The sequence below is a fragment of the Zalophus californianus genome, chromosome 6 (assembly GCF_009762305.2).
Source record: "Zalophus californianus isolate mZalCal1 chromosome 6, mZalCal1.pri.v2, whole genome shotgun sequence".
Lineage (NCBI taxonomy): Eukaryota > Metazoa > Chordata > Mammalia > Carnivora > Otariidae > Zalophus > Zalophus californianus.
This window is the reverse complement of record NC_045600.1, coordinates 133,522,556-133,546,304: the sequence shown is the minus strand read 5'-3', so window position 1 is coordinate 133,546,304 and position 23,749 is coordinate 133,522,556. Positions and strand designations below refer to the sequence as shown.

At 42.5% G+C, this 23,749-nt stretch overlaps 1 protein-coding gene across 9 annotated transcripts in view; it reads left to right on the top strand.

Moving 5' to 3' along the window:
• Positions 1-14,616: 14,616 nt before the first annotated feature.
• Positions 14,617-23,749, top strand: part of MCTP2 (multiple C2 and transmembrane domain containing 2) — a 237,405-nt gene continuing 228,272 nt past the window's right edge. For 2 of the 9 annotated variants that reach the window (XM_027571103.1, XM_027571104.1), the window contains exon 1: positions 14,639-14,839. The gene's annotated coding sequence lies outside the window, so the exon portion shown is untranslated. Of the gene's footprint in view, positions 14,840-23,749 lie in introns of all 9 variants that reach the window. The other 7 variants (XM_027571097.2, XM_027571099.1, XM_027571100.2 and 4 more) reach the window with 7 other exon arrangements.

The following is a 23,749-nucleotide window of genomic DNA, read 5'->3' as shown; positions in this document are numbered from 1 at the left end:
CAGCAAGATGTAACATCCAGTTGACCCTCAAGCTAGACTAGGGCCATTGGAGGTTCCTTACCCCCTGTCTTTGGAATGTATGCTTTGCCTACTATTCCCACAGTGGGAGCCTTTTCAAGGATGTAGCCTTGAGAGAGAAAGGTGTTGTTGATGTCATCTGGACAGTATACATGACTGAACCTCATTAAGGCCTCTATGGAAACTTTTCAGATTCTCAAGGCAGGTGTAGATATTTACTTACCTTGGGGCTGCTCAAGGCAAGCTTGGTATGTAAGTTCCCTTGTTTATTAAACCTGCCCAAGCTGCCAATCAGGAGTGGCCTGTCTGTTTCTTCAGTCTCTCCTTGCCCTCCACGTATGGGGGACAGTTTCCTTGCAAACCAAGATCAGTATAAACTGATATGTTTTTTTGGCTTCCCCCTTTGAACCAGGTTGTAATATTTTAGCAGGGTCCCCTCATTAGTAACAAGTTAAATAGAATCTCTGACACTTGTTCATTTTACATCTGAAGAGCAGGCACGATGTTACCATTTTTAAAAAAAAAAATATCCTTTAACAACGATATTGCATTCATCTTTGATGAATGCTATTGCATTCATCTTTGCATTCCCTATGCCTATCCTGAAATAAGATGTGTAGTAAATGTTCATCAAATAAGGGTGCCTGAGTGGCTCAGTTGGTTAAGCCTTGTACTCTTGATTTGGCTCAGGTCGTGATCTCAGGGTCGTGAGATCGAGCCCCGCATCCACATCAGGCTCTATGCTCAACATGGAATCGGCCTGAGATTCTTTCCCTCTCCCTCTGCCCCTACCACTGCTTGTGCTTTCTCTAAATGAATAAATGAATGAATGAATGAATAAATAAATAAATACACTCTTTTAAAAGTGTTCATCAAATAGAATTGACACTGGATTTGAAATATGTGGGGGGTTAGAAGGAAAGGATCTTGCAATCTGAGATGAAATTAGACAGAACATCGGTCTCCCTATTGATGATCATGACACAGCCATAGGGAAGGCTGAGTTCCAGTGTAAAGTCAGCAGTATTTCGTCTGCGGGAGGCAGCTGCGGCCTTATCCATTAAGACCCAGAACCCGGCTGGTTTTTGCTTAGGAGGAAATGCAGCTACTTCGTGGCTTCGAAGCCAGGAGCAATCTTCACCATTTATAGGATGCTGAGAAGGCTTTCAGCGGAGGTGGTTTATCATTAGCATTAGTAATCCTTAATGCATGCCTGCTAACTCCCCCAGATAGTCGGAAGAGCTCATGCTATCTACAAAGGCCTATTTGAAATGCTTAAGACCACATTTTAGATTCAGACCAATCTAGGTTCAAATTTCAGTATGTACCGGCTACATGACCTTGGGACTGGGGAGCATTATTTGCTTGGAAAGCTGGGTCTAGCACACAGTGGGACCAAAAAAGTAATACTTCCATTACAATCACTGGAGAACTGAGGTGAAGTTCTAGTTTTTTAAAAACCATTGTATTTATTTGACAGAGAGAGTGAGAGAACACACAAGCAGGGGGAACAGAAGAGGGAGAAGCAGGCTCCCCGCTGAGGAGGGAGCCCCATGCGGGACTCAATCCCAGGACCCAGGGATCATGACCTGAGCCAAAGGCAGATGCTTAACCGACTGAGCCACCCAGGTGCCCCCAAAGTTCTCAATTTTTGATGACTCAGAAATCCCAAGGAAATTTGAAAGAGAAGATAGAGTGTAATTATGTTATTTGAATGAATATTCTGAAATTGCTTTCATTCATCTCTGTGGTATTTTAATGATCATTGGGCCCCCTGCCTTCGTTTTCCTACTGGAAAGCTGATGCCATGAGGGGTCATGGAGGGGCGTTCCCAGCATGGCGCAGTGAGTGCCCGTCAGTGAGGCATCAACACTTAGTCTCCCAGCCTCTGTTGTAGATCTCCTTCTGAAATATGGCACCGACTCCCAAGTCCCAGATGGAAGGCAGCAGAGCTTCTCTCTGCTTTAAACAGCCCTTCAGAACACAGAACACTTCTCTTTTAAAAAAAATTAAAAACGCAGTGCAACGTGAGGACAGGAGGATGTAGGTGCCACCATCAGGGTACCTGAGACCAGCATTCTGGACCCAGAGTCCCTAAAATTCTGTACAAGGCCACTGACTATAATGGCTTCAAGAAGCTGACCTCTTGGCTCTTTGTCAATTACACCAACTATTTTTATAAAATGTATTAATGGAACAATGATTCTACATCGTCAGGTTCAGTAAAATGGGTGAATTGTGCTCACCCAGTTCATTAAGATTGCACTTCCAACCCCCACCCAAAGTTACGGAAGAGAAACACCTGACATCTGTATACCTGTTAGCTCACGAAAGGCCTTCTCTGGAGGAGGGAGCAAAATCACTGGTCAACTTTTATTTTGTTCTTTTAATGCTTTTGCTACTAGGGATGTGTGTGTGTGTGTGTGTGTGTGTGTGTACGTGTGTGTGTGTGTAGGCACACGCATGTGTATGTCAAGCTTTTCTTTTCAACATCCAATAGGTATTTGGGGAATAAAATGGAAGGGAAAGACCTCCAACCCGTACGAACTAAAAACCTAATAAATAAACACATATGTTCACAAAAAGTTTTGTTCAAACACGTTTATAGCAACTTTGTTGATAATAGCCTCACACTGGAAATTGTCAGGTGTCTGTCAACAGGTGGGATGAACAAACTGTAACATATCATATTCATATAACAGAGTATTACTCAGCAACAAAAGGACAAATTATTGATACACAGAAGAGAATGGATGAATCTTAAAAACCGTGAAGAGAAAAAAAAAGCCTTCACACAACAGAGTACAAATATAATATCCCATTTATTTGAAGTTCTAGAATAAGCAGAACTAATCTGTGATAAACTGTCAGAACTGAGTAGCCTGTTTTTGTGTGTATGATTGTGTGTGTGTGTGTGTGTGTGTGTGTGTGTGTATGAGACAGGGAAGCATTGACTGGAGAGAGGAAGTATGGAGGGTGAAGATAATGTCATGTTTCTTGGTTGCCCAGATGTACTTATTAATCAAAACTCAGTGAATTTACACTTAAGATTTGTATACTTGAATGTGTAAAAGATTTATATTGAAAGAAGAAAAAATCTAGTTAATGTAAAAAGAACTCTAGTTAAGAGAATACATGGTGGGGGGAGATAGGGAGTGTAAGAATGTTTATAGTTTACTTTGAAATGTGTCCCAACTTTAACAGATTGGTGAAGAGATAGAGAGATATAGTTGTATAGATATGTAACAAAATGTCTAGTGGAATCTAGGTGGTAGATACACAGGTTTCCACGGTAAGTTTTACAGGTTTGTTGTATGTTTGAAATTTTTCATAATCAAATGTTGAAAAAACCCTACAAATTTAAGGAATTTACATGGAATGAGCCTTATCTTCATCATCACTATTATCACTACTGTATCCAAATATTCAATTTGTTGGGAGTCCACTTTGGTTCAGATACATTCAAAATATTTATTAACCAAAAATGAATCTTCAGCTGTAGATAGTGTTTCCAACTCACATAGAAGGGAAATTAATTTGTTTCAAGTCACCAGCTAATAAATGGCTGACCTTGAGATTTTATTCTATACCAGGTTTGTTGTATTTGTCTATTTGCTTATTATTGCTTTTGCTCTCCTTGGGACCATTTTACTTCCCCAGTGTGGGTCAAAAAAACAACTGAAATATAGTACAAGCTTCGACAGACTCATGTTTGAAGTTTTGTGGTTCAGATTATAAGATATATTGGTTAAGCAGAAAAAGGAATAGTTAACTTGAATAATAATTCCATGGAGATATATGGATAAATTAGGAAAGAGAGCTAATTTGAAGTGGAAATTCACATGACTGATGTTGTTTGTTCTGCAAATGGCTCTTGAAGTGTGAAGTCAGCCATAGGACAGGAGCTGCTAAGCTGGATTTGGGGCGCACAAGAAGACTGTTAGTCAAAGATAGCTTGGATATACTGGAATTACCCACCTGATTACAGTAATAGAGAGCCTGCCCCTTTTACAGAAATCTTTTGATGATACATTTGCACCTTTGTTAGGCTGACAGATGAAAGACGTGTAAGGGTGCTTCAGATCATGAGTCATATCTTTGATTGTTTGCCAGTTACCTTGGAAGGCAAATTTACTCAGTGACTTCATGCTTGATGGCTTCATTTTCCAATTGCTTTAGGTTCTATGAATCTAGAATGCAATGAATTCTTGTCCAAGTGTCTTGAGGAAAAATCAGCATGTTTTTGGTATAGTTCAAAGAGAATGAAAAGCAGTGTCCTGACCCAGAAATCTTGCTAAAGTGTCATCGGGACCTGGAAATTTGCATGATTGATATTAAAGAGCTAGGCCAATATTCAGAGTGGTGAGCCCTGTGTGAAATCTTAAATATCATTCCTACTTGTGCAAAGATACTATTTAGTACTGAGGCAAAGACTGATTAAGATTCAAGCACTGGGCTCATAAAGGTTTATATTTAATGCAAGTAGACTATTCCTCAGAATAAGATGGCATAGGTGGTCTAAGTTGCTATTTCTTTGCCTTCAGTTAGAATTGGTCAACTCAGTGAATCAACACTGATGATGTCATGGCCACGAGCCCTCTGACAGCATGCTAATGACATTGTAAGAGGGCTGGACCTGCTTATCAGAGCTGCCAGCAAGATATTTATTGTAACCAAATTGAAAATAATAATAGTAATACGGTGAACTTTTTGGCGAAAATACTAAGAATCTTTGATCTGGTCCAATCTCTCTTCAAGAAATTGAGTGCCTGAAAATTGACACTATGATTTGATGAAGAATTAGGTTATGAACTCAGATATCCTGAGTCCTAGTGTATTTCTCTATAATTAAAATGTTTTAATTATGTTTCTTCTCTCATAGAAAATACACGTTATGCAAGTCACTGAGAGGCTATATGTTTGAGATCGAGTCAAATATCTTTTTTTTTTAAGATTTTATTTATTTATTTGAGAGAGGGAGAAGCAGACCCCCCGCTGAGCAGGGAGCCTGATGTGGGACTCGATCCGGGGACTCCAGGATCATGACCTGAGCTGAAGGCAGTCGCTCAACCAACTGAGCCACCCAGGCGCCCTCGAGTCAAATATCTATAGGATGTGACCTCAGCTTCTGGCCATGATGAAATAAAAGAAACTAGATTTACCCTCCCACAGCTAAAAGAGAAAAAACACAACCAATACATATGCGACAATGGTTTTCAGGCATTAGACAAGAGATAACGTAGTACTATGATCCCAGAGAAAAGGGACATAAATGAGGTAAAGTCTGTGATTGTCCCAGCTTACTCTCTGGAGAATTTCCAGTCCACAGCCTGGGGATGGGGAGACCAAGCAGAGCCTGTTGACTTCTCTTATTTGAGGAAAGATGAGGGAGGCCAAGGTAACCATAATTTGTGTGTGTTGAGGGGGGAGTATACAGAGGAAAGATCTACAGAGAGACAGGAAGAGAGGAGAGTAGAGAGATCTACAAAGGTTCCCTTCAAGTGTTGAGCTGAATGCCAATCAGCTCAGGTGTATAAGGAAACTGCCAAGATCAGGAAAGGATCACTGGAAGAAGCAGATGGGACAATCCCTGAAGTTCATACAGGGCCAGAAATAGTTCAAGTTTCCATAAGACAGTAAGGCAAGATTTCCTAATACAAGGGTTAGAGTCCTTGGAGGGTTTAACCCCAGATGAGAGATTGTTCCATATCCACCCAACAAAGCTTAAAAACAATCCTCAAGAGAATCAAACTATTTCCAAGCAAACTTAATCTGCATTCCAGAAAAAAAAAAAGCCCCCAGATACTTAAAGGAATAATCATTTAAAAAATTCAGCACTAAGCAACATAAAATTCACATTTCATGGCATTTAATCGAGATTGACAAGGCAGGCAGGGAAACAGGAGAAAAGACCTGTGGCAAGTAGAAAAAATTAATAGAAAAAAACCCAGAAGCAAAACAAATGATAAGAATTAGTAGACAAGGAAGATAAACAATATTATCAATATACTCTCTACATTTAACAAAGTGGAAGAGAGAATGAGCAGAGAGAAAAAAATAAAAGATATACAAAGAACCAAAATCAAAATTTTCAAAATGAAAAATAAAATGTCTGTTGAAAAACAGATTGGATAGGATTAATAGCAGATAAGATATTGCAGGGAAAAATTAATTAACCTAACCACATAGAATGAAACACACAGAAAATAGAAGCCTAAAGAAGGGGAAAAAAATGAGCAGAGCATTTGTGAGCTCTGGGACAACATTAAGTGGCCTCACAAAAAAATGTGTGTGCATTATTATATACATGTATTATATATGAGTATATTAAGTGTATATACATATAGTTTTCAAAATGAAAAAAAATGGGGTCATAAAATATTTGAAGAAAGGGTACTTGAAATTTTTTTTATCGTCAACAAATTCAATGAAAACCATAAACTCACAGGTTCAAGAATCCTAAACATATTATTCATCACACACTTATTGTGTGTGGTAATTAGGCATGGTAAGAGGTCTCTAAGTTTATAATCCTGGCCTCCCGGTGTTCATGTTCTTGTGTAATACCCTCTCCCTGCATATGTGATGAATTTATTGGTGTGCATCTAATAAATAGAATATGGCAGAAGTGATAAGATGTCATTGCCAAGATGAAGTTACAAAAAGATGGTGGCTCCATCTTGGTCTCTTTCTTTCCCTCTTTGATCACCAGTGGCCATGACAGGGGGACCCATAGGCCACCTACGGAATAGCCCATATGGTGAGGAATGATGTTCTGCCAACAACTGTTTGAGTGAGTTTTGAAGCAGATTCTCCAGCCCCCTTTGAGCCTTGAGATGACTGCAACCTCATGAGAGATGCTAAGCCAGAAACATCCATCCTAGGCACACCAGGATTCCTGCCCCATAGAATCTCTGAGATCATAAACGCTTGTTGCTTTGAGCCATTCAGTTTTTAAGCAATTTGTCACATATCAATAGGTAATTAACATGTTGAGTATGCATGAACCTAAAATCAAAAATCTTATATTCTAGAGTTTATCCTTGAATTGAGAAGGTTTTCCAGAAACATTTGCAAAACAAAGTATGAAAGATAAGACTGGTACCCCAAATAACTGTTACCATAAAGACGAAAGCAATTGTTCTTCATGAAAGCTTTATAAGATTGGCAAGGATACTGTTAGGAGAGTTCTTGGGAGGAGGGATTGCTTCCGGTTGAGAAAAGAAGGGATTCTTTCAGGAGGAGACAGTATTTTGGACCTTGAAGGGATAGAATTTGACCACATTTTGCTGACAATGAATCTAGGCACTTGGAGTGAAAGAATTAGTCAGAAGACTGATGGGAAACGAAGGGGCATGTATAGGAAACCATGAGCAGAATGTAGCATGAGAAAACAAGAGAAAAGATACTGACGCAATAGATACTACCCTTGTAGGCAGATGACCATAAGTTCTGTTTGGGGCTCATGTTATAGAGACACTGCATATTAACACAAAACATTAGTTCTTGCAAATAACTCTTTTTTCATTATACTTTCCTTAGTCACATTGAACCTGTGGTATCTACCTGCGTTGAATTTAAAGGCATGAGCTAATTAGCTTTCTTATTCTCAGAGAATAATAGTCAGACAAAGCACAATGGTAGACTACTGATCTCTTCATTAGGCAGAGTATTTCTGTATTTCAAAAAGCTGCGATGACAGGCACACCTCGAGAGAGGTGTGATCACAAAGAAGAAAAATCCATTTTCTCGTCTGACTTACATTACACCTACACGTACTATGAACTTGGATTATATTGGGCCCCTTTGACTTGTTGTCTATACTATTTATCTTCACACTTTGATTTTCTCTCCCTGATGGTTTATAGTAGTTTCTCTTTGCCAATTTAAATTCTAGCTTGCTTCTCCACACTGTTCATTGATCACTCGCTTTCTCATTTTTAATTTCCGCCCTTTAGAGTCCAATCACACTTTTCACGGTGCTGCTAATTCTGTTCTTTCTTCCCTTGCCATGTTTCATCATTAAGTGACCATGGAAGTTTCCAGCTTGTTGGGGACACAAGCCTCCTTGAGCTGTACAAAACATGAGCAGGAAACAGCACAATGACCCCACATGCGTTTTAAAGATTTTATTTATTTATTTTACTTGAGAGAGAGAGAGAGAGAGAGAGAGAGAGAGAGAGAACGCACACACGTGGGGGGAGGGGCAGAAGGAGAGGGAGAGAGAGAATCTCAAGCAGACCGCGTTGAGCAGGGACCCTGACTTGGGCTCGATCTCCCAAACCTGAGAGCGTGACTTGAGCCAAAACCAAGAGTCAGATGCTTAACCCACCCGGCCACCCTGGCCGCGCATGTTCAACACTGGTCTTCTGAGCCTACTCCTTCTGACTCAATTTGCAATTCTCTTTAATTTAACAAAATTGACATTTATGCCATATACTAAAATATAGTTTGTTCAGGTGAAATAACATGATGTTAGGCTTTGCTTGGTTCTTAAGAGAAGTGATTAGTTTTTATTACTGGGCAAGAAAGAGCCTGTAAGAAATGAGGCATTATGGACACAAAACTTAACCAAGGCCCAGAATGTTTTAATCTCCTGTGTGGGCATATAGCTTGGATTCCTGCCTTAGTTTTATGGAATTCCTGAGCATATTTTACCACTGGATGTGTGTGGTAAAGCATACCCAGTTTGATATATAAGGCTGGGATTTTCAAATGAGAGTTACTGAAGTGAAACTCCATTTTGCAAATTCATCAAGTAGGGTCCAGTTTCACCAAAATCCATCAAGAATAAGGAGATAGGTCACAAATTCATTTGGAGGGTGGGTGCAAAGATCATTATAAAAGTTCAAAACTACAACCAAATTTGTCTGACATTGAGAGAATCAGCTGCGAAATTCTCTTTCCTTTATGATCTAAAATATATTTTTCATTTCATTGAATTGGTTTTTATCCTCCCATTCTTCATTTTAAAATAAGCCTAATAGGAAGTTCAAACTACCAAGCCAAGTTATTTTTTTTTAAAGAATAAGCCCTTAACAGAATGTATACTTTTTAAATATAGAAGAAAAAGAGCACATTTATACTGGAAATTAAGAAATTCATTTAGTACTAAGGTCAAATTTATTATTATTTTTTAAAAAGATTTTATTTACTTATTTCCACAGAGAGAAAGAGCACAAGCAGGGGGAGTGGCAGGCAGAGGGAGAAGCAGACTCCCCACTGAGCAAGGAGCCCGATGTGGGACTTGATCTTAGGACCCCAGGGTCATGACCAGAGCCAAAGGCAGACACTCAACTGACTGAGCCACCCAGGCATCCAGATTTCTTACTATTTTATTCTCTATTTTGGGCCCAGAGTCTCTCAGGAAGATTCAACAATAGTCATTATAAATATGAACCTAAAAAATCAGTAAAGCAGGTAATTGTTTACCAAGTCAGCTTGGAAATATTATTATGCACTTAATAAAGCCCCATGTATTTCCTGGCTACTTTTCAATGCATTAATTAGTGATTCTGTATTTTCTTTGTAGGTCATCGTTACAGCCAGTAATTGGAGCCTCGATGAGTGAAAACTTATTCAAATTATATGTCCCAGGACTCACAAATATAGGCTGGAGACTTCAAGTCCAAAATTTGTTAATGTCCTTGACTAAAAGTGTTATTTCTTTCCATGTATCTATATTTTAATTTTCTGATTACTCCAGTAAACAATCACCGAAATATTGCTAGACAGGTCCGGCTTCATTTCCTGAATTGATCTCCTGCTGGTTGAGCGTGTGTTACTCGCAGTGGTGTGCACTAAGACTAAATCCTGAGGATCTCCTTTCTCAGCACTTGGGGCTGGGGGGAGTCATTGTGTTTGCTTATTCCCTTGTATATTTCCTACCTGGAATCCTGCATCTGACTCTGTACTTTACTTGCTGGACCCTGCAGGTGCTCCTACTAGAATCTCATCCTCCTGACATGCTATTGTGCTCATTTGTTTCCATGTTTTCCCCCTTCAACAAACTGTGAGCCCCTGGGGGGCAGGAGCCTCATATCTTATTTATGTGTATCCATAGTGTTTACGTTAGGGCTTGACACATTGTTGGCCAGGGGATAGGAATAGCCACCTGACTTCTAGCCACCTGCCTTATCTGGCCAGCACAGAGTTAATAAATGAATTCCTTTAGGTGGACAGTTTGTGGGAGCCTCTATTTTTTTGTTTGTGGCCAGTCACACATTTATTTCACCACCCTGGCCCCTGTAGGCATCCTCGTCTGTGGCCCTCATCCTAGCTACTCGAAATATATTGTAGTTATGTGGGCGAATGTGTCAATGAATGTCCATCTAATTGCTCAGAAAATTATTATTCCAATATTCCAGTCCTGAAAATTCTTTTAGTTTCATCTCAGACTTACAACAGTAAAGGTAGAAAAATACAACTTTGTTATACAATGTACAAAAAAGCGCTGCAGAGGGAGACCTCTCTGAGCGTTCTAGTAGTCCAATTAGAGAGGAAATCCAGTTCAGTTGTGCTATTTGCAGAATTCAGGGGATGCAAACAAACCAATCCTGTGGAAAAAGCCTAGGTTTGCATACCCTACATGACTGACAACTTCTACCTTGGATCATCTTAAAACAAGCACCAGGATTTTAAGAACAATAACCCTGGCCAACATTCCAAGTGCAAATTCAACAACACATTTCTCAAGACTGATTCCAAGATGCTCCAAACTAGGGCCAATGGCAGCACTCTAGAGAACAATCCAACAAAGTGACTCTGTGTGGGGCTATGGCAATGCTGTACCGTATGGAATGCTCTCTTGGTCTGGTTTAATCTGGGGGAAAAGCTTAAGCAACAAGCTCATTGGATGGAATTCACATCACCAGACATAAAAATGTTGATGATGACCAAGTATTCTTGAGAAAGGTTAAGCTTCACCTAAGAAAGTAAATTTGGGTCTGCCTTAATTATCTGATAAATGGGGGACTAAGGCTCTAAGATTTACCCTACCATGTCTCCAATAATTTTAACTTTTTAAAAGCAACTATTACCAGATGTTCATTTTGTCATAAAAATTCTCACCCTTAAAAACTATAATATTTATGAAAATGTAACTTTGAGCAATTTACTACCTGTGAACATATCCAGCTAATTAGCTTGCCTTAAATACATGTGTGGGTATTTGAAATAATTTGTTACATAGACTTATTATTAATAAGACAATTGAATGTTTGTTTTGGTTTCCAAAGAAAGATTTTATAATAAGTCTTCCTTCTGAGCAATTAGAAAGTAGACTCCTTTTCTGTTGGGCTCACTCCTTTGTTCAAGGAACTGAAACCCCACCAAACACTGTCTTTTTTTTTTTTTTTTTTTTCTTTTCTTACCAACTGCAGGAAAACATGTAGTTAGTTAAGTGGCAGGGCTAGGAGCGAGTCCTTAAGTGTGGTCTCTCTACACAAGCCACTATAAAAAGGGGATATGTTTTCTGTAAACTATCATGACAATTATATGATAGGAAGAAACCGAACTGAGCAAATAGAATAACAAAGATGATTCGCACAAACTGTAAAAGGAATGCCATTTTCTCAAGGCCATGCAGCAAAGTGCATATGCTTCCTTATGGCACACACTAAACATCGGCCACTTGGATGGTGGATTAAATTTTACCTTAACCATGACGTGGATTTCACCTCCTGGCAGGTCTAGGCCTATATATCTCAATTGTTTTTCTACTTCAGTTTTTTTTTTTTTTTTTTTTTGGCCTAGAAATTAAAAGAAGCACCAATGAAGGAAAATATGAGGGACGCTAATTGCCAAGCTTTTATGTCACCGTTAGCAGATCTCACAAACTTTTCCTTGGGCATTCAAGGGGTTCATACCCCAAGATGAGCTTTGAGTCCTCCAAACAGAGCTGCACTGGACTGACCACGTGACCAGCTCTGGAGGGAGGGCACAAGGAGTCCTGTTGTGATTCCCTACAAGCAGAGAAGAGTTGGAGCTTTTGATCCTCTGCATTTACAGACAGGAAAAACTCCTTTAACTCCATGGGCCGAGATCCCAGGTGACTGTTTAACTTTCCTATTTAAATTACTCTTGCTCATTCAGACAGGCACAGTGACATTGCTAACATACCTCCACCGGAGTGCTTCTGAAATATGCCATTCAACATGGGAAAGAACAGGGGAAATTATTACATCGCCACGGAACCCAGCATATGTTGTCTAGCATCTAAGAGCAATTGTATCTGGTAGGACTCTAATCTAAATGTGGGCAGTGAGAAATCCCCACCTCGAAGATCATATTCATAATAGAGTTGTTTCTTCAGAGGCTACACGTTTTGATGTTCATGTGAATCAAGGAGGCAAGACCGAGAAGAGCGGAGATTTTATCTTATTTTTTTTAGAAAAGTAACAATTATGACATCAAGGACAGTGCCTATAAAACTTGGTTCAAAACTTGTTTATGTCAAGAAATTCAATGTTACAACAGTGTATTGAAAATTTATCAGCCACATATGTGAGTCCAGCTGCTGGCACATAGTGAAGTCGAGTTGGTTAAACCGATGATATTATTTCCTGGATGGAACATACCAGAAAGAGGCAGGCAATATATTTGGACAAGTGAAAAAAAAAAAAAAAAGAAAAGAAAAAACAACAAAAAAACCTTCAAGGAAGCTTGACAGAAGATTATATTGTGGTGAGAGATGAGGAGGTATGACCTTAGATTTCTGTCTCTTTAGATGTTTCACTTTCTGCAGCATTTAATGATTGAAAAACGTTGTTACTCATTTTCAACCTGCGGTTGAGCTGCAGGAACCACAGAACAGGAACCCCACTGTGGCAGGAGTTGGAAGCAAAAAGCTTTTTTGTGTGGGTTCACTTACTATTTTAATTCTGTTGTATTATTAGTGGGCTTCCAAGGTATGGTTGTTACTTCTCCTATTTACTCTCTTTCCCTCCTTCCTGTACCCTTTATGTCCCCCTCCCCCCATTACCTTCCCTCCCTAAGGCAGGGGATGCTGCCTGCAGGGCGGCCACTGTGGGAAAAGCCAGATTTGCCATAGGCCCAGATGACTCTGCTACTAACTTGGTTCATACCCGCAGGCCAATGATTTCATGGTTCTGAGGCTAATTTTCCTCATCTTAAACCAGGGATATTACGAACTGTTTCACAGGTTTGTGAAAATTAAATGGGATCCCGTGTTGTAGGCCGAGCCCAGAAATCGGTGAGCGGCGAGCCTTTCTGTTCATTCACAGGGAGCAGCTACTCTAAGTATTCTTTGCATGAAGACGGCAGCTCTGCTTTGGCCACAGTTTGGCTCTCATGTGTTCTAAATGTTTTTCCTCCTGGCCCCCAACATTTCTTACCATACTATTATTCTCATTAGCCAACGTTTAATAAGTGCAGATCATGGGCCAGGACACTGCGGTTAAGTACTTCATGAAAAGCACTTAATTATTTCTCAGAATGTATACGATAGCTATTATTTGCATCCCAATTTATTAAAGACAAAGGGGAAATTCAGAGGCATTAAGTGAACTCTCCGGTTTATGCCATCAGTTGCCAAGGCAGGACTTGATGAGGTCTTTCTGACTCCGGAGCCTAGGCTCTTAACCACCAATTACACCAGTTAAATTCTCCAGCTCACAGGCCACCCACTCCCACAACCTATAGAATGCCAGTCTGTCCCACACCCAGTTTAGCTCCTATAACTCTCTTGTATCTAATTTCTGCTGTTCCGTGGGGGTGGCCGGGTGTGTAGTTCTGACCTCCTGGAAGGCAGGGATCATAACACGCATAACTCCTCCTAAACCACCCAGCGCCATGCAGGGGCAGACTCGGTACACGGGAGGCATGAGCTTTTCAATCCAGGGAAGAAACTGACCAGGCAGAGATCAAGAGTGAATAAAGTGCAAGGAGAGTACAGCAGTAAGAGGAGAGGAAGGAGGAAGAAAAATAATTCAAGGGAAAGGAACCAAGGGCAAATATTTGCTGAGCGCCTTAGTGCCCATCATCGGACCCAAGGATCTCTAAGGGTCTCTGAGTAGGAGTACTCAACGCGCTGGGCTCGGAAATCGGCCTAATCTTTCCGGACCAGGAACCAAGGCTCAGCAAACAAAGAGCTCGGCGCGTCTGGGTGGCCGACTTGCACCCACAATCGCGTACGCATGGCAGGGGTTTAATGGGGTGCCTGGTTCCGGTACTTCCTGCCAGGGTCAGGGTGGTAAAAATGCAGGCTGCGCTCTCCCCACTGATCTCTTAGGGAGCCACGGCACAAAGGGGGCACCCCTCTGAGTATCCGCGAAGACACGTTACTCAGCAATTCTAAGTTTGTAAGGCACACTTGTCCTCCTTCCTCACTTTGAACTCAGCTCCCCTAGTCACTGCCAGACTGCTGGGGCACATCTTCCTTTTCTTGAGAGCCAAGCCAGACGAGCGCGTTGTGAGTGATTTTCTTCTTCCTCTTCGCTCCGCCGGGGCCCAGCGGCGGGGCCACCGGCCGCCACGGTGGCGCTTAGGTGGGAGGTGGCTCCAAGGTGACGCGCGGCCGCCTCCGCCCCCTGGAGGCGGGGCTGCCGAGCGGGGGCCTAGGAAGTCGGACGGCCCCGGAGGTACCCCCGCCCCCGCCGCGTCCCGGCTGCTCCTGCGCGTGCGAGCTGCGGCCGCGGCGGATCCCGGCAGGTGAGGGGCGTGCGCCGGCGGGTCGTCAGCCCCCGCAACACGGCCTCGGACAGGTGAGGGCGGCGCCGGGCGCACCTGGCAGCGCGCGCGGAAGGGGCGCGGGGGTCGCCGCCTGCTCTCTTCCGGGGCCGGGCGTCTGCTCGCCACCGAGGTGAGGCGTTGGGGACCCTGAGGGTTCGGGGTAGGAATTCAGTGGAGCTCCTTCCCGGGAGCTGCGGGTTCCGGAATCCAAAAGGTGTGCCAAGGTCGGGAGGCAGAAATCCGAGGCGGGTAGTCCTGGAGAGCGCACGAAGGGCGGGCGCGGCTTGCCCCAGGAATTCTTGGCTTTTTAAAGGACACACTTTTGGTCCCCTCGGGGCGCAGTGGAGTTAGTCACCGCCACCGCCCGGACTCTTTCGGCAGAGGTTAGCCCCTCATTTATGTGGGATTTGATGCGCTCTCTTCGTGGAGACCTTGGAGGTCCAACTTTGGTTCCTAGCGCAGGCATTTATTTGCGCAGCGGCACAGGAGCAGAAAGCCTTAGGATAATTGTGTAGGTTACAGAATGTCTTGCACATTAAAAACAACAACAACAAAAAAAACCCCAAAAAAACCCCCCAAAACCAAAAAACCCCAATACGGTGATAGTGGTGGTGAACTCGAGAGGCGATTGCTTCCGCAGTTAGTTCCTCAGCTCCCGGTCCATTTGTCAAGCAAATGGGGGCGCCTATGGCTTTTAGAGATCTTTGGGTTTCCGTAAGCGTGTTAGAACGTCTGAAGGAATTTCTGTGCGATGTCTGAGGGTTTGAGCGGCTTGTAGGTACTTAGCTAAGTGTGGACTGGAAGTTACATTAACAGGGGCCCCTCAGAGTTACCAAACAGCTTCCAGGTGAACCCTGGAACTTTACAAACACCTGCTTCCGGAGACACTGAATGGCAAACAGGTCTGTGGATTATGATTTCCATTCCATTCATTTTTCGCTTGGGTCGGCAGCATTTCAATTCAATAAATATTTGTTGTATGTATGCCTTTTAAGGAGGAACCTCTGCAAGAGCCAGGTTGGTGTGCTGTTGGGTAGCACAGGTGTTAATACAAAGGGGCACTTAGGGCACCCATTCCACGCAGGTGGGTGTTCAGAAAGAGCAGTGGCACAGCGGCACCTCTTTAATCTCTGGTAGTAAGCATTTAAATGCAGAGAGAATGCAAATCTTTGAAGAATATCTGTCGTTAGCCTAGTCTGACATCCGAACTGACAAGGACTATCAAAACCATCCTCAAAATTAGGTTAAGAATCCATTCTGTGCCACCTACCATGCTGGGCACTTTATCTTGCTGCATAAAATGCACAAGGTAGATATTATTCCCACTTGTACAGGTGAGAAACCCAGGCAGGGAGGAATCCAGCAGTTTGTTGAAAGTAATTAGTGGACCTGAGAGATGAAGGGGGATATTTCTGAGTGCAAAACCCATGCTTTTTCACTATTCCATGGTGCTGTGAGACGTATAGTGTAAATCTGGCAGATTTAATGGAAAATAATTCAAATCTATTTTCCTAAAACAATCCACGTCAGTTAAAGTGACCGTTATGAATAAAATGAGTATTGCTTTCATTCTCTTTGTGTGGTTAAACTATAACCAGTCTGGGACAAGAAGAAGAACAGCCGTTTTTCAAATATAAAATTTATTATGTGTCTTCCTTAACATATTTTTTAAGGACCCAATATAGCCAAGTGGGACAAATCAGTAAAACTTTGTAAGTATTCCTTGTATATTACACATTGAAGTTAACAGTTAATTTTCATATTATTAATACCCTTTAACATATATCAGCTTGATTCCATATCTTCCAGATGAATAGAAGCCACTCTTGTCACCTAGAAAAGACTTCATGTGTGTGTATAAATTTATAATCATATATGAATATACATAACATTTATTAAAATGTGTATCTGTTTTTCCTTAAATCTCTCTCTAGAAGTGTATAGAGTACTGAAGTGCACTTATTTGGTAAGGAATCCTAATATTCATAATTTAGCCTTTGAGTGAATGATCCATGACAGCTCGTAATTTCTTCAAATTCCTGTAAACCACAAAAGTGATTTTCAAACTACAGTTGTTATGCTGTAGAGGAAGAGAATGAAAATAGTCCTTAGAATTTTAAATAATATTTCCTGACATGGAGAGCACTTGCTTTCTTAAACCCTTCCTTATGCTTGTTAGTAATTACACACAGAAATTGAGGGGTTTCATAATTAAATTATCTTAAGGTGTTGGGAAAAAGTGTCTTTTGGGGGGTGGGGTGGGGAAGAGAGGCTTTTTGCTTGTGTTGGGAGGATCAGGTAGGCTATATTCTGCCTGGGTTGGGCGTGGCACAATTTTTATTTTCTGTTTTCATTTGACAGTGAAATCGACAACACGCCTTGAACTCCTCTTTAGGAGTATTTGAAATCCTGACTAGAATGTGTTTATAGAAGTGTGCTTGGCTTGGTTAAGATGTTGTAATGAAGGGGCCGAGAGTGATGCATTAGAGAAATATCCAGAAAAGCGAAGGGGCCAGGGACCAGAGTATGCATGAGATGTGAAGTGGGCAGATCTAGATTTTGTGACACCTGGAAGGCAAATAATTCGCAGATCCTCTTTAAAAAAAATAATGCAAAATTAGTTACGAAAGTGAATGCTTATTTAGAATGGAAAAAGAAATGATCACCGTTTGCTGGAGGTTTTTTTCTCTTTCTGCTGAGGTCTTTTTGGGCAGTTTACCAGAAATGCTTACATAAAAAATGCTTCCTGATTGCAGCCCTCTCTCCCTGAGAACACTGAACATCTCCTAGCAGCCTGTAGCACGCATGAGGTCTTCTGCCAGTGAGAGGCCAGAAGCTGAAGCTCCATTACCGTCAAAGAGTAAGAGGGCCAGTTGTGGTTGGAGGCAAAGGCCTCATTGTTCGCTGAGCAGAGTAGAGGCTGGTGGCTGGGGTGAGAGGGATACTCGGCTTATCAGGGACTCAGGGCATTTCAAATCTAGTGAACAGTCCGGAGGGGAAGGCCCAGAGCTGACTTCTAGGACCTTCTACTTTGCTTTGCTTTCCAGGGATGCCTTTGGCTATTGGCTCTCATTCTACCAGTCATCATTTACTGAGGCACTCCTATGTCCCAGGCACTGACTATGGCGAGGTCCTATTTGCTAGGGAGCTCCTAGCCTCATGGAGCTGATTTCATTCTGATAGCACAGTGTCATAGGTGCTGGCCTGGAGCCTGGAGGGCCCCTGATGGCTTGAGCTGAGTTTGGAATTGGTGGTGGAGTTACCAAGATGAAAGAGTCCAGGGAGAGCATTCTTGGTGTGTGGAGGGGCTGTAGAAAGCCAGAGGTTTGGACTCATACACTCTCCTCCATGGATGCAGTGAGGCCCCTTAGTCAGTGCTTCTCAACATGTCCTTCCAGATCAGCTGAACCCACACAACTGGTTTTAACTTATTAGAAATGCATGTTCTCAGCTCCCATCCCAGACCCTCTGAATCGGAAGCTCTGTGTCTGGAGCAGAGCAATCTGCGTTTTGAGAAGCCCTCCTGATCGTTCCGGTGTATGCTAAAGTTTGAGACCCACTGCTCATGGTATTTCAGAGAACTGGTAGGGCATAGACCCCCCCTGTGGGGGTGGTAACAGGGGAGTGGGATTCATACTAGTGCTAATATGTTATGACTGTAGTATGAGTATCATTTATATTACCATCACTGACATTTACTGAGCACTCAGATTGTACTCAGGCCTATTTCTTGTGCTAAGAAATAGGAACTCTTTTAATCATGAATACAACCCCACAAAGCGGAGCTCTTGTTACTTCCATATAATGCGAGAAAACTGAGGCCCAGAGAGACAAGGGTATTGTCCCTGGGCACACAACTGGAAAGCCATTCAGGTGCCTTCCCTCTCTTCTGCCTGGGACAGTTTTCATCTGTGTCTTTGTTGTGTGCGGGCCCCGTAGGAAAGGTTGGAAGGCAGACTGGAGACTACCTGCAATGGCCCTTTTTAACAGTCATTGTCATTTGCTGACCACATGGGTTTAACAGGTGTTTCTTTAGGGACAAATTGCCAGATGAGAGAGGTAAAATGTTGTCATTCCCTCCTAGTGGGAATTTCTAAAGTTTCATAAGCAAATGGACACAATTGCATATGTAATTGAGTAACGTGGAAGTTGCCTCCTTCCCAGACATAATGACGGGCTCATATGCATTCCCCCTGTGGGTGGAAGCTGGCCTTGTTTTGTAACGTGGGTTTCACCCGGGTATTAGCACAGAGGCCTTTCTTCTAAAGCCCAGCTCCCTGTCCAGGACACAGAGGGCTTGAAGGTGATGATGTGTTTGTCCATGATGTCCTGGAAGGTATCTAGAAGAGGTTTTTTTTTTTTTTTTTTTTTGCATTTTCACAGTTTTGCATTTTCAAAGTTTTTTTTTTTTTTGTTTCCGAAAACGATTCTCTGGAGTTCTATATATTTGATCACAGAATACTTCCATCATTTCAGGAAGCATGAAGAAAAGATAGAGCTATAGATGTGAGGACATGTGTGAGTGTGTCGAATGGTGGTTTGCCTTTGGGTGTGGACCTCAGGTTACTGAGTCTTCACTTCTCCTCTGGAGACAGATGTTATACAAACATTAATTTGAGTGTAGGGCAGGCAGCAGAACTTAATTCTGGGAGTTCTGGCTGTCTCAGTCATGGATTCATGTGTTCACATGGCCATTTGTCACCTGCCTAGTTGTGCTGAGTGTTAATGTCAGGCGCCGGAAGGAGATAACAGTGGTGACTGGACAGATGTGATCCCTACAGACTAGTAAGGACAAACTTGCTCTGCAGTGCTATGGCTGGATGGAGTCAGATGCCCTCATTCCCTCAGTGAGTCAGCCAGAAAGGAGTTAAGAAGTTATCTTAGTTCAGGAGAGAGGTTGTAGGGCTTGGCTTAAAGCAGTAGGGAAGCAGAGGTGTGTGAGGGTTTGAGAGATTATCTGGGAGACGGCGGAGGTGACCAAATGGATGTGGGTGATAGGGGGGAGACAGAGGATTGGGGCCGAGGATCGTGCTGGGCCCCGGGGCTGGTGCTAGCCTCACAAGTCAGGACTAGATTGTGTTCAAAGAATAAAAAATGAGTTTCGTGGACATTGTGAGTTTGAAATGGCTGGATGACTCCAACGTAGAGGTTTGTGTGCATTGAATAATGCGGCAGAGAGCACAACTGAATAATTCAGCGGATTGAGTAATACCAACAAATGAATAATGCTGCCTCCCAAGGAGAGGGTGGAAGCGAGAAGCAGGTCACAAAGGAAATGTGGGCATTTCTCCTGGTGTCTGCAGGGTAGACACAAATTCCAATTCCTTTGATGTGAAAGGTGAAAAAGGTTTACTTCTGCTCATTCTTTTTTTTTTTTTTAAAGATTTTATTTATTTATTTATTTATTTGACAGAGAAAGACATAGTGAGAGAGGAAACACAAGCAGGAGGAGTGGGAGAGGGAGAAGCAGGCTTCCCGCTGAGCAGGGAGCCCGATGTGGGGCTCGATCCCAGGACACTGGGATCATGACCTGAGCCGAAGGCAGACGCTTAACGACTGAGCCACCCAGGCACCCCTCTTTTTTTTTTTTTAATTCATTCGAGACACAAAGATAGAGAGAGAATATGAGCAGGGGGAGAAGCAGAGGGAGGGGGAGAAGCAGGCCCCCCGCTGAGCAGGGAGCCCGATGCGGGGCTCGATCCCGGGACCCTGAGATCATGACCTGAGCCGAAGGCAGACGCTTAACCATCTGAGCCACCCAGGCGCCCACTTCTGCTCATTCTTGAGAGGGTGGAGATGAATTCTCTGCTCACTTTGGCCTTTCATGTTTGATAGCCGGAGATCTGGCTTGTGGGAGGAGGGCGGCACCGTGGAACAGCAAACAAGGGCTGGCCGGAGCAGGAGCGTGATAAGGAGCTTGTTGAAAACTCGGTTGCAGAATTTGAGCCCATATAATTGTCATAAGGTAAAATGCCTGCCATCTCTCCCCTTAATCAGTTACTTTTTCTTGTTAAAAGCACTCACTATAGATGTCTATATATCATAAATATTTATATCATATTTATATATCACATATATATCATATTATAAATTAATATAGGTCATATTTATTATATATATCATATTTATTATAAATTAACTGGATCATTTTGTAGATCACAGATTGGCCAGTGCTGTTTTGTAGATGATACTGCTGATACCAATACTACCAGGTTAATTTTTGTGCAGAACATTAGGTTTCCTTCGGTGCTCAGAGTTGAGCCGAAGGTTTGTTTAAAACCTGTGTTACAAAGTGGTTGAAATAAATAAATATGTGTTCTTTTATCCAAAGGTATTAATTGAGCATGTGTTATGCAGAGTATGTGCTAGAGTTTTCATTGTGAATCAGACAGATAGCTCCCTGTCTCCTGAGAACTTACAGCTAAGATGGGAAGTCAGGCACCTGAACAGGTGCCTACAAGAAAGTGTGCTGTTTGCTAAGGATAAGGCACAAGGTGCTGTGGGAGCCAGGCAGTGAGGGGAGGCCTCCAGAGGCCAGGCTGCCTGCGCTTAGCAGGACTGGTTGGCTGGAGTCAGCCACTGGTGGGCAGAGATCCCTCTGGGGCATGAAGCGATGTTTGGAAAGAACAGACAGGTTTTCAGAAGTTGATGGATGGATGCTTTTGAGGAACTGAAAGTTTATGATCAATTTCGTCCATGAAAAGTCAGAAATATTCATGAGAGGTTGGTATCTGGTCAGGAAAACTAGAAAAGTATTAAACTTATCTGTGTGACTGTCACCATGTTCAGAGCCAAGAGGCAGCCGAGGTGACAATACAAAAATGAAACAAAACCCCAATCAGACCAGAAACAAACAAAAATGATTGTGATGATTATGATGTGGATAATTTGTGTTTTTGGTGGGGGTGGGGAGGGGACTTTTTTTGCATTGTGAAAGATGTTGGTGTTTGGTTTGAGAACTTCGTATATCAGAAAAGGACACTATATTACCTGAGCCACAGTACCAACATCATTCCTGTAACAGTCTTGCCTAGTGTAAAACATTACATAATTATTACATATATAGGTTTCTAGTCTGAAAATGGTCTCCGGGATCAGTTCTTCCATCTCCTGTTGCTCTTTCATGAATGAGCTGGGGACCAGCGGTGCCGCCGTCTTGCTTACCTTCACCTGGTCAGTCTGTCTGGTGAGCGTGTCTGTCTCTGTTTGTCCCAGAATGATGTGCTTCACTTGAGCAAGAATTCTCACCTCTCTGCAACAGGCCCTGTAGTGAACTGTCTCCATCTTCTCCAAGTCTATGTTTCACCCTTTTGTAACGATTTCATTTATTTATTTGAGAGAGAGAGCACAAGTGGTGGGGCGGGGCAGAGGGAGAGGCAGACTCCCCACTGAGCAGGGAGCCCGATGAGGGACTCAGTCCCAGGACCCTGGGATCATGACCTGAGCCGAAGGCGGATGCTTAACCGCGTGAGCCACCCAGGTGCCCCTTGTGTCACCCTTCTAAATTATTTCCTCTCTGGTGTGCTTGTCATGCACTTTGTTCCTACATAGTTGTGTGTTTTCGATATTGTAGGAATCTTTGGCAGAAGCTGCTTTCAGCATTTTAGGCCTGTCTAAACAGGCAGAATTTCTCTGACATTTCTTTCTTTCTCTTAAATCTATTTGGGCTGGCACAGAAACGTTTAGCTTTAGCAAGGAATGAGAAAGAAGGTGCTCAGGAAGTTTCCTCTGTTAATATTTGAACCAGAAGACATGGCAGAACTGAGAAGGTACATGATAAATTGTTTCTGAACTATTTAGGTGATTAAAAATAAAAAGTTTGAACAGGTCAGTGCAGCCCTGGTCATTAGTAACAGATGGGTATAGTTGCTTTGTTAACTACTTCCTTTCCAACTTCCGGCTTTGTGTCCGTTTCTGCCTTTGTCACGGTGAGCTCAAGATGGTAAATCAGTAATTGAGTGCTTAGTTTTTGTGTTCATTGCCGATATGTGCCTTTTAATGGACGATGTTTTTTCTTTTGGTGGAAGAAGCTTTTCGTTTTTCTGTGGTTTATTGGACATATGGACTCAGCAGGTATGTATTTCATTTCATGTGCCAGCTACCTAGTAGAAGCTCAGGGCAGCATCATCTTATTCTCAGGAACCATGCTGGATAGGAGTCATCCCCATTTTATAGATGAGAACACCAAGACCCAGAGAAGCCCTGTAAGTTGTACAGGGTCATCCAGTTGGTGGGAATTTTACTTTTTTTTTCCCCCCCTCTACTATTCCGTTCCAAGCCAGGGCTATTTTAACCACTACATTCTGACTTATTTTCCGGTAAAGTTGTTTAGCCCCCAAACAAGGGAGCCTCCAAGACCCATGACAACTAAGATGCCAGGTATTTCTCTGGATCGTGGGTTTGGAAGCAGTTGCTCTGTGCATTCCCAGGCTGAATGCAGAGTTGAAACCCTTCACCGCAGAGGCTGCTCTAAAACCCACATCGATAAAGCTTTGGAATCCCGCTAAACCCTGTTCTGGAGATGGATTTGGCAGGATATTGATCAATATACCACGTTAGAGCAATGTCCTGCCAGAAGATTGTGAATGCATGAAGCTAGGTGCTCTGAAAAGGTCTCTCTCTTTCATCTGACCCACGTGATACCTTAAACACATAATAGTTATAATAAATTTGTGTAGCAAAGCAAGCTGTCACATAAGTGTAAACACCATGGTTAATTCCACGCGCGAACAGCCCCGTGAGAACAACTTCACTGTGTTTTTATGTTTTTTAAACTGATGTCAGCGTTTAAATATATACAGATGTTGACATTCTAAAACCCAGATAAAATTCTTGTGGTGCTGTTGTTTGGATCTGGTTGCTTTTTTTGCTGTTCATTCATTTATAAATATTAAGCCCAAATGAGATCTTTTAAGGGTCCACAGTGTACAGATAGGGTTGATATTCTGGTTGATGTGGTCTTGGAGGAGCTAGAGTTCCTTCTGCTGAATGTTCTGCTTCTCTCCCCATGGGGACTTCTGAGATACCTCTTGGGAGCCTT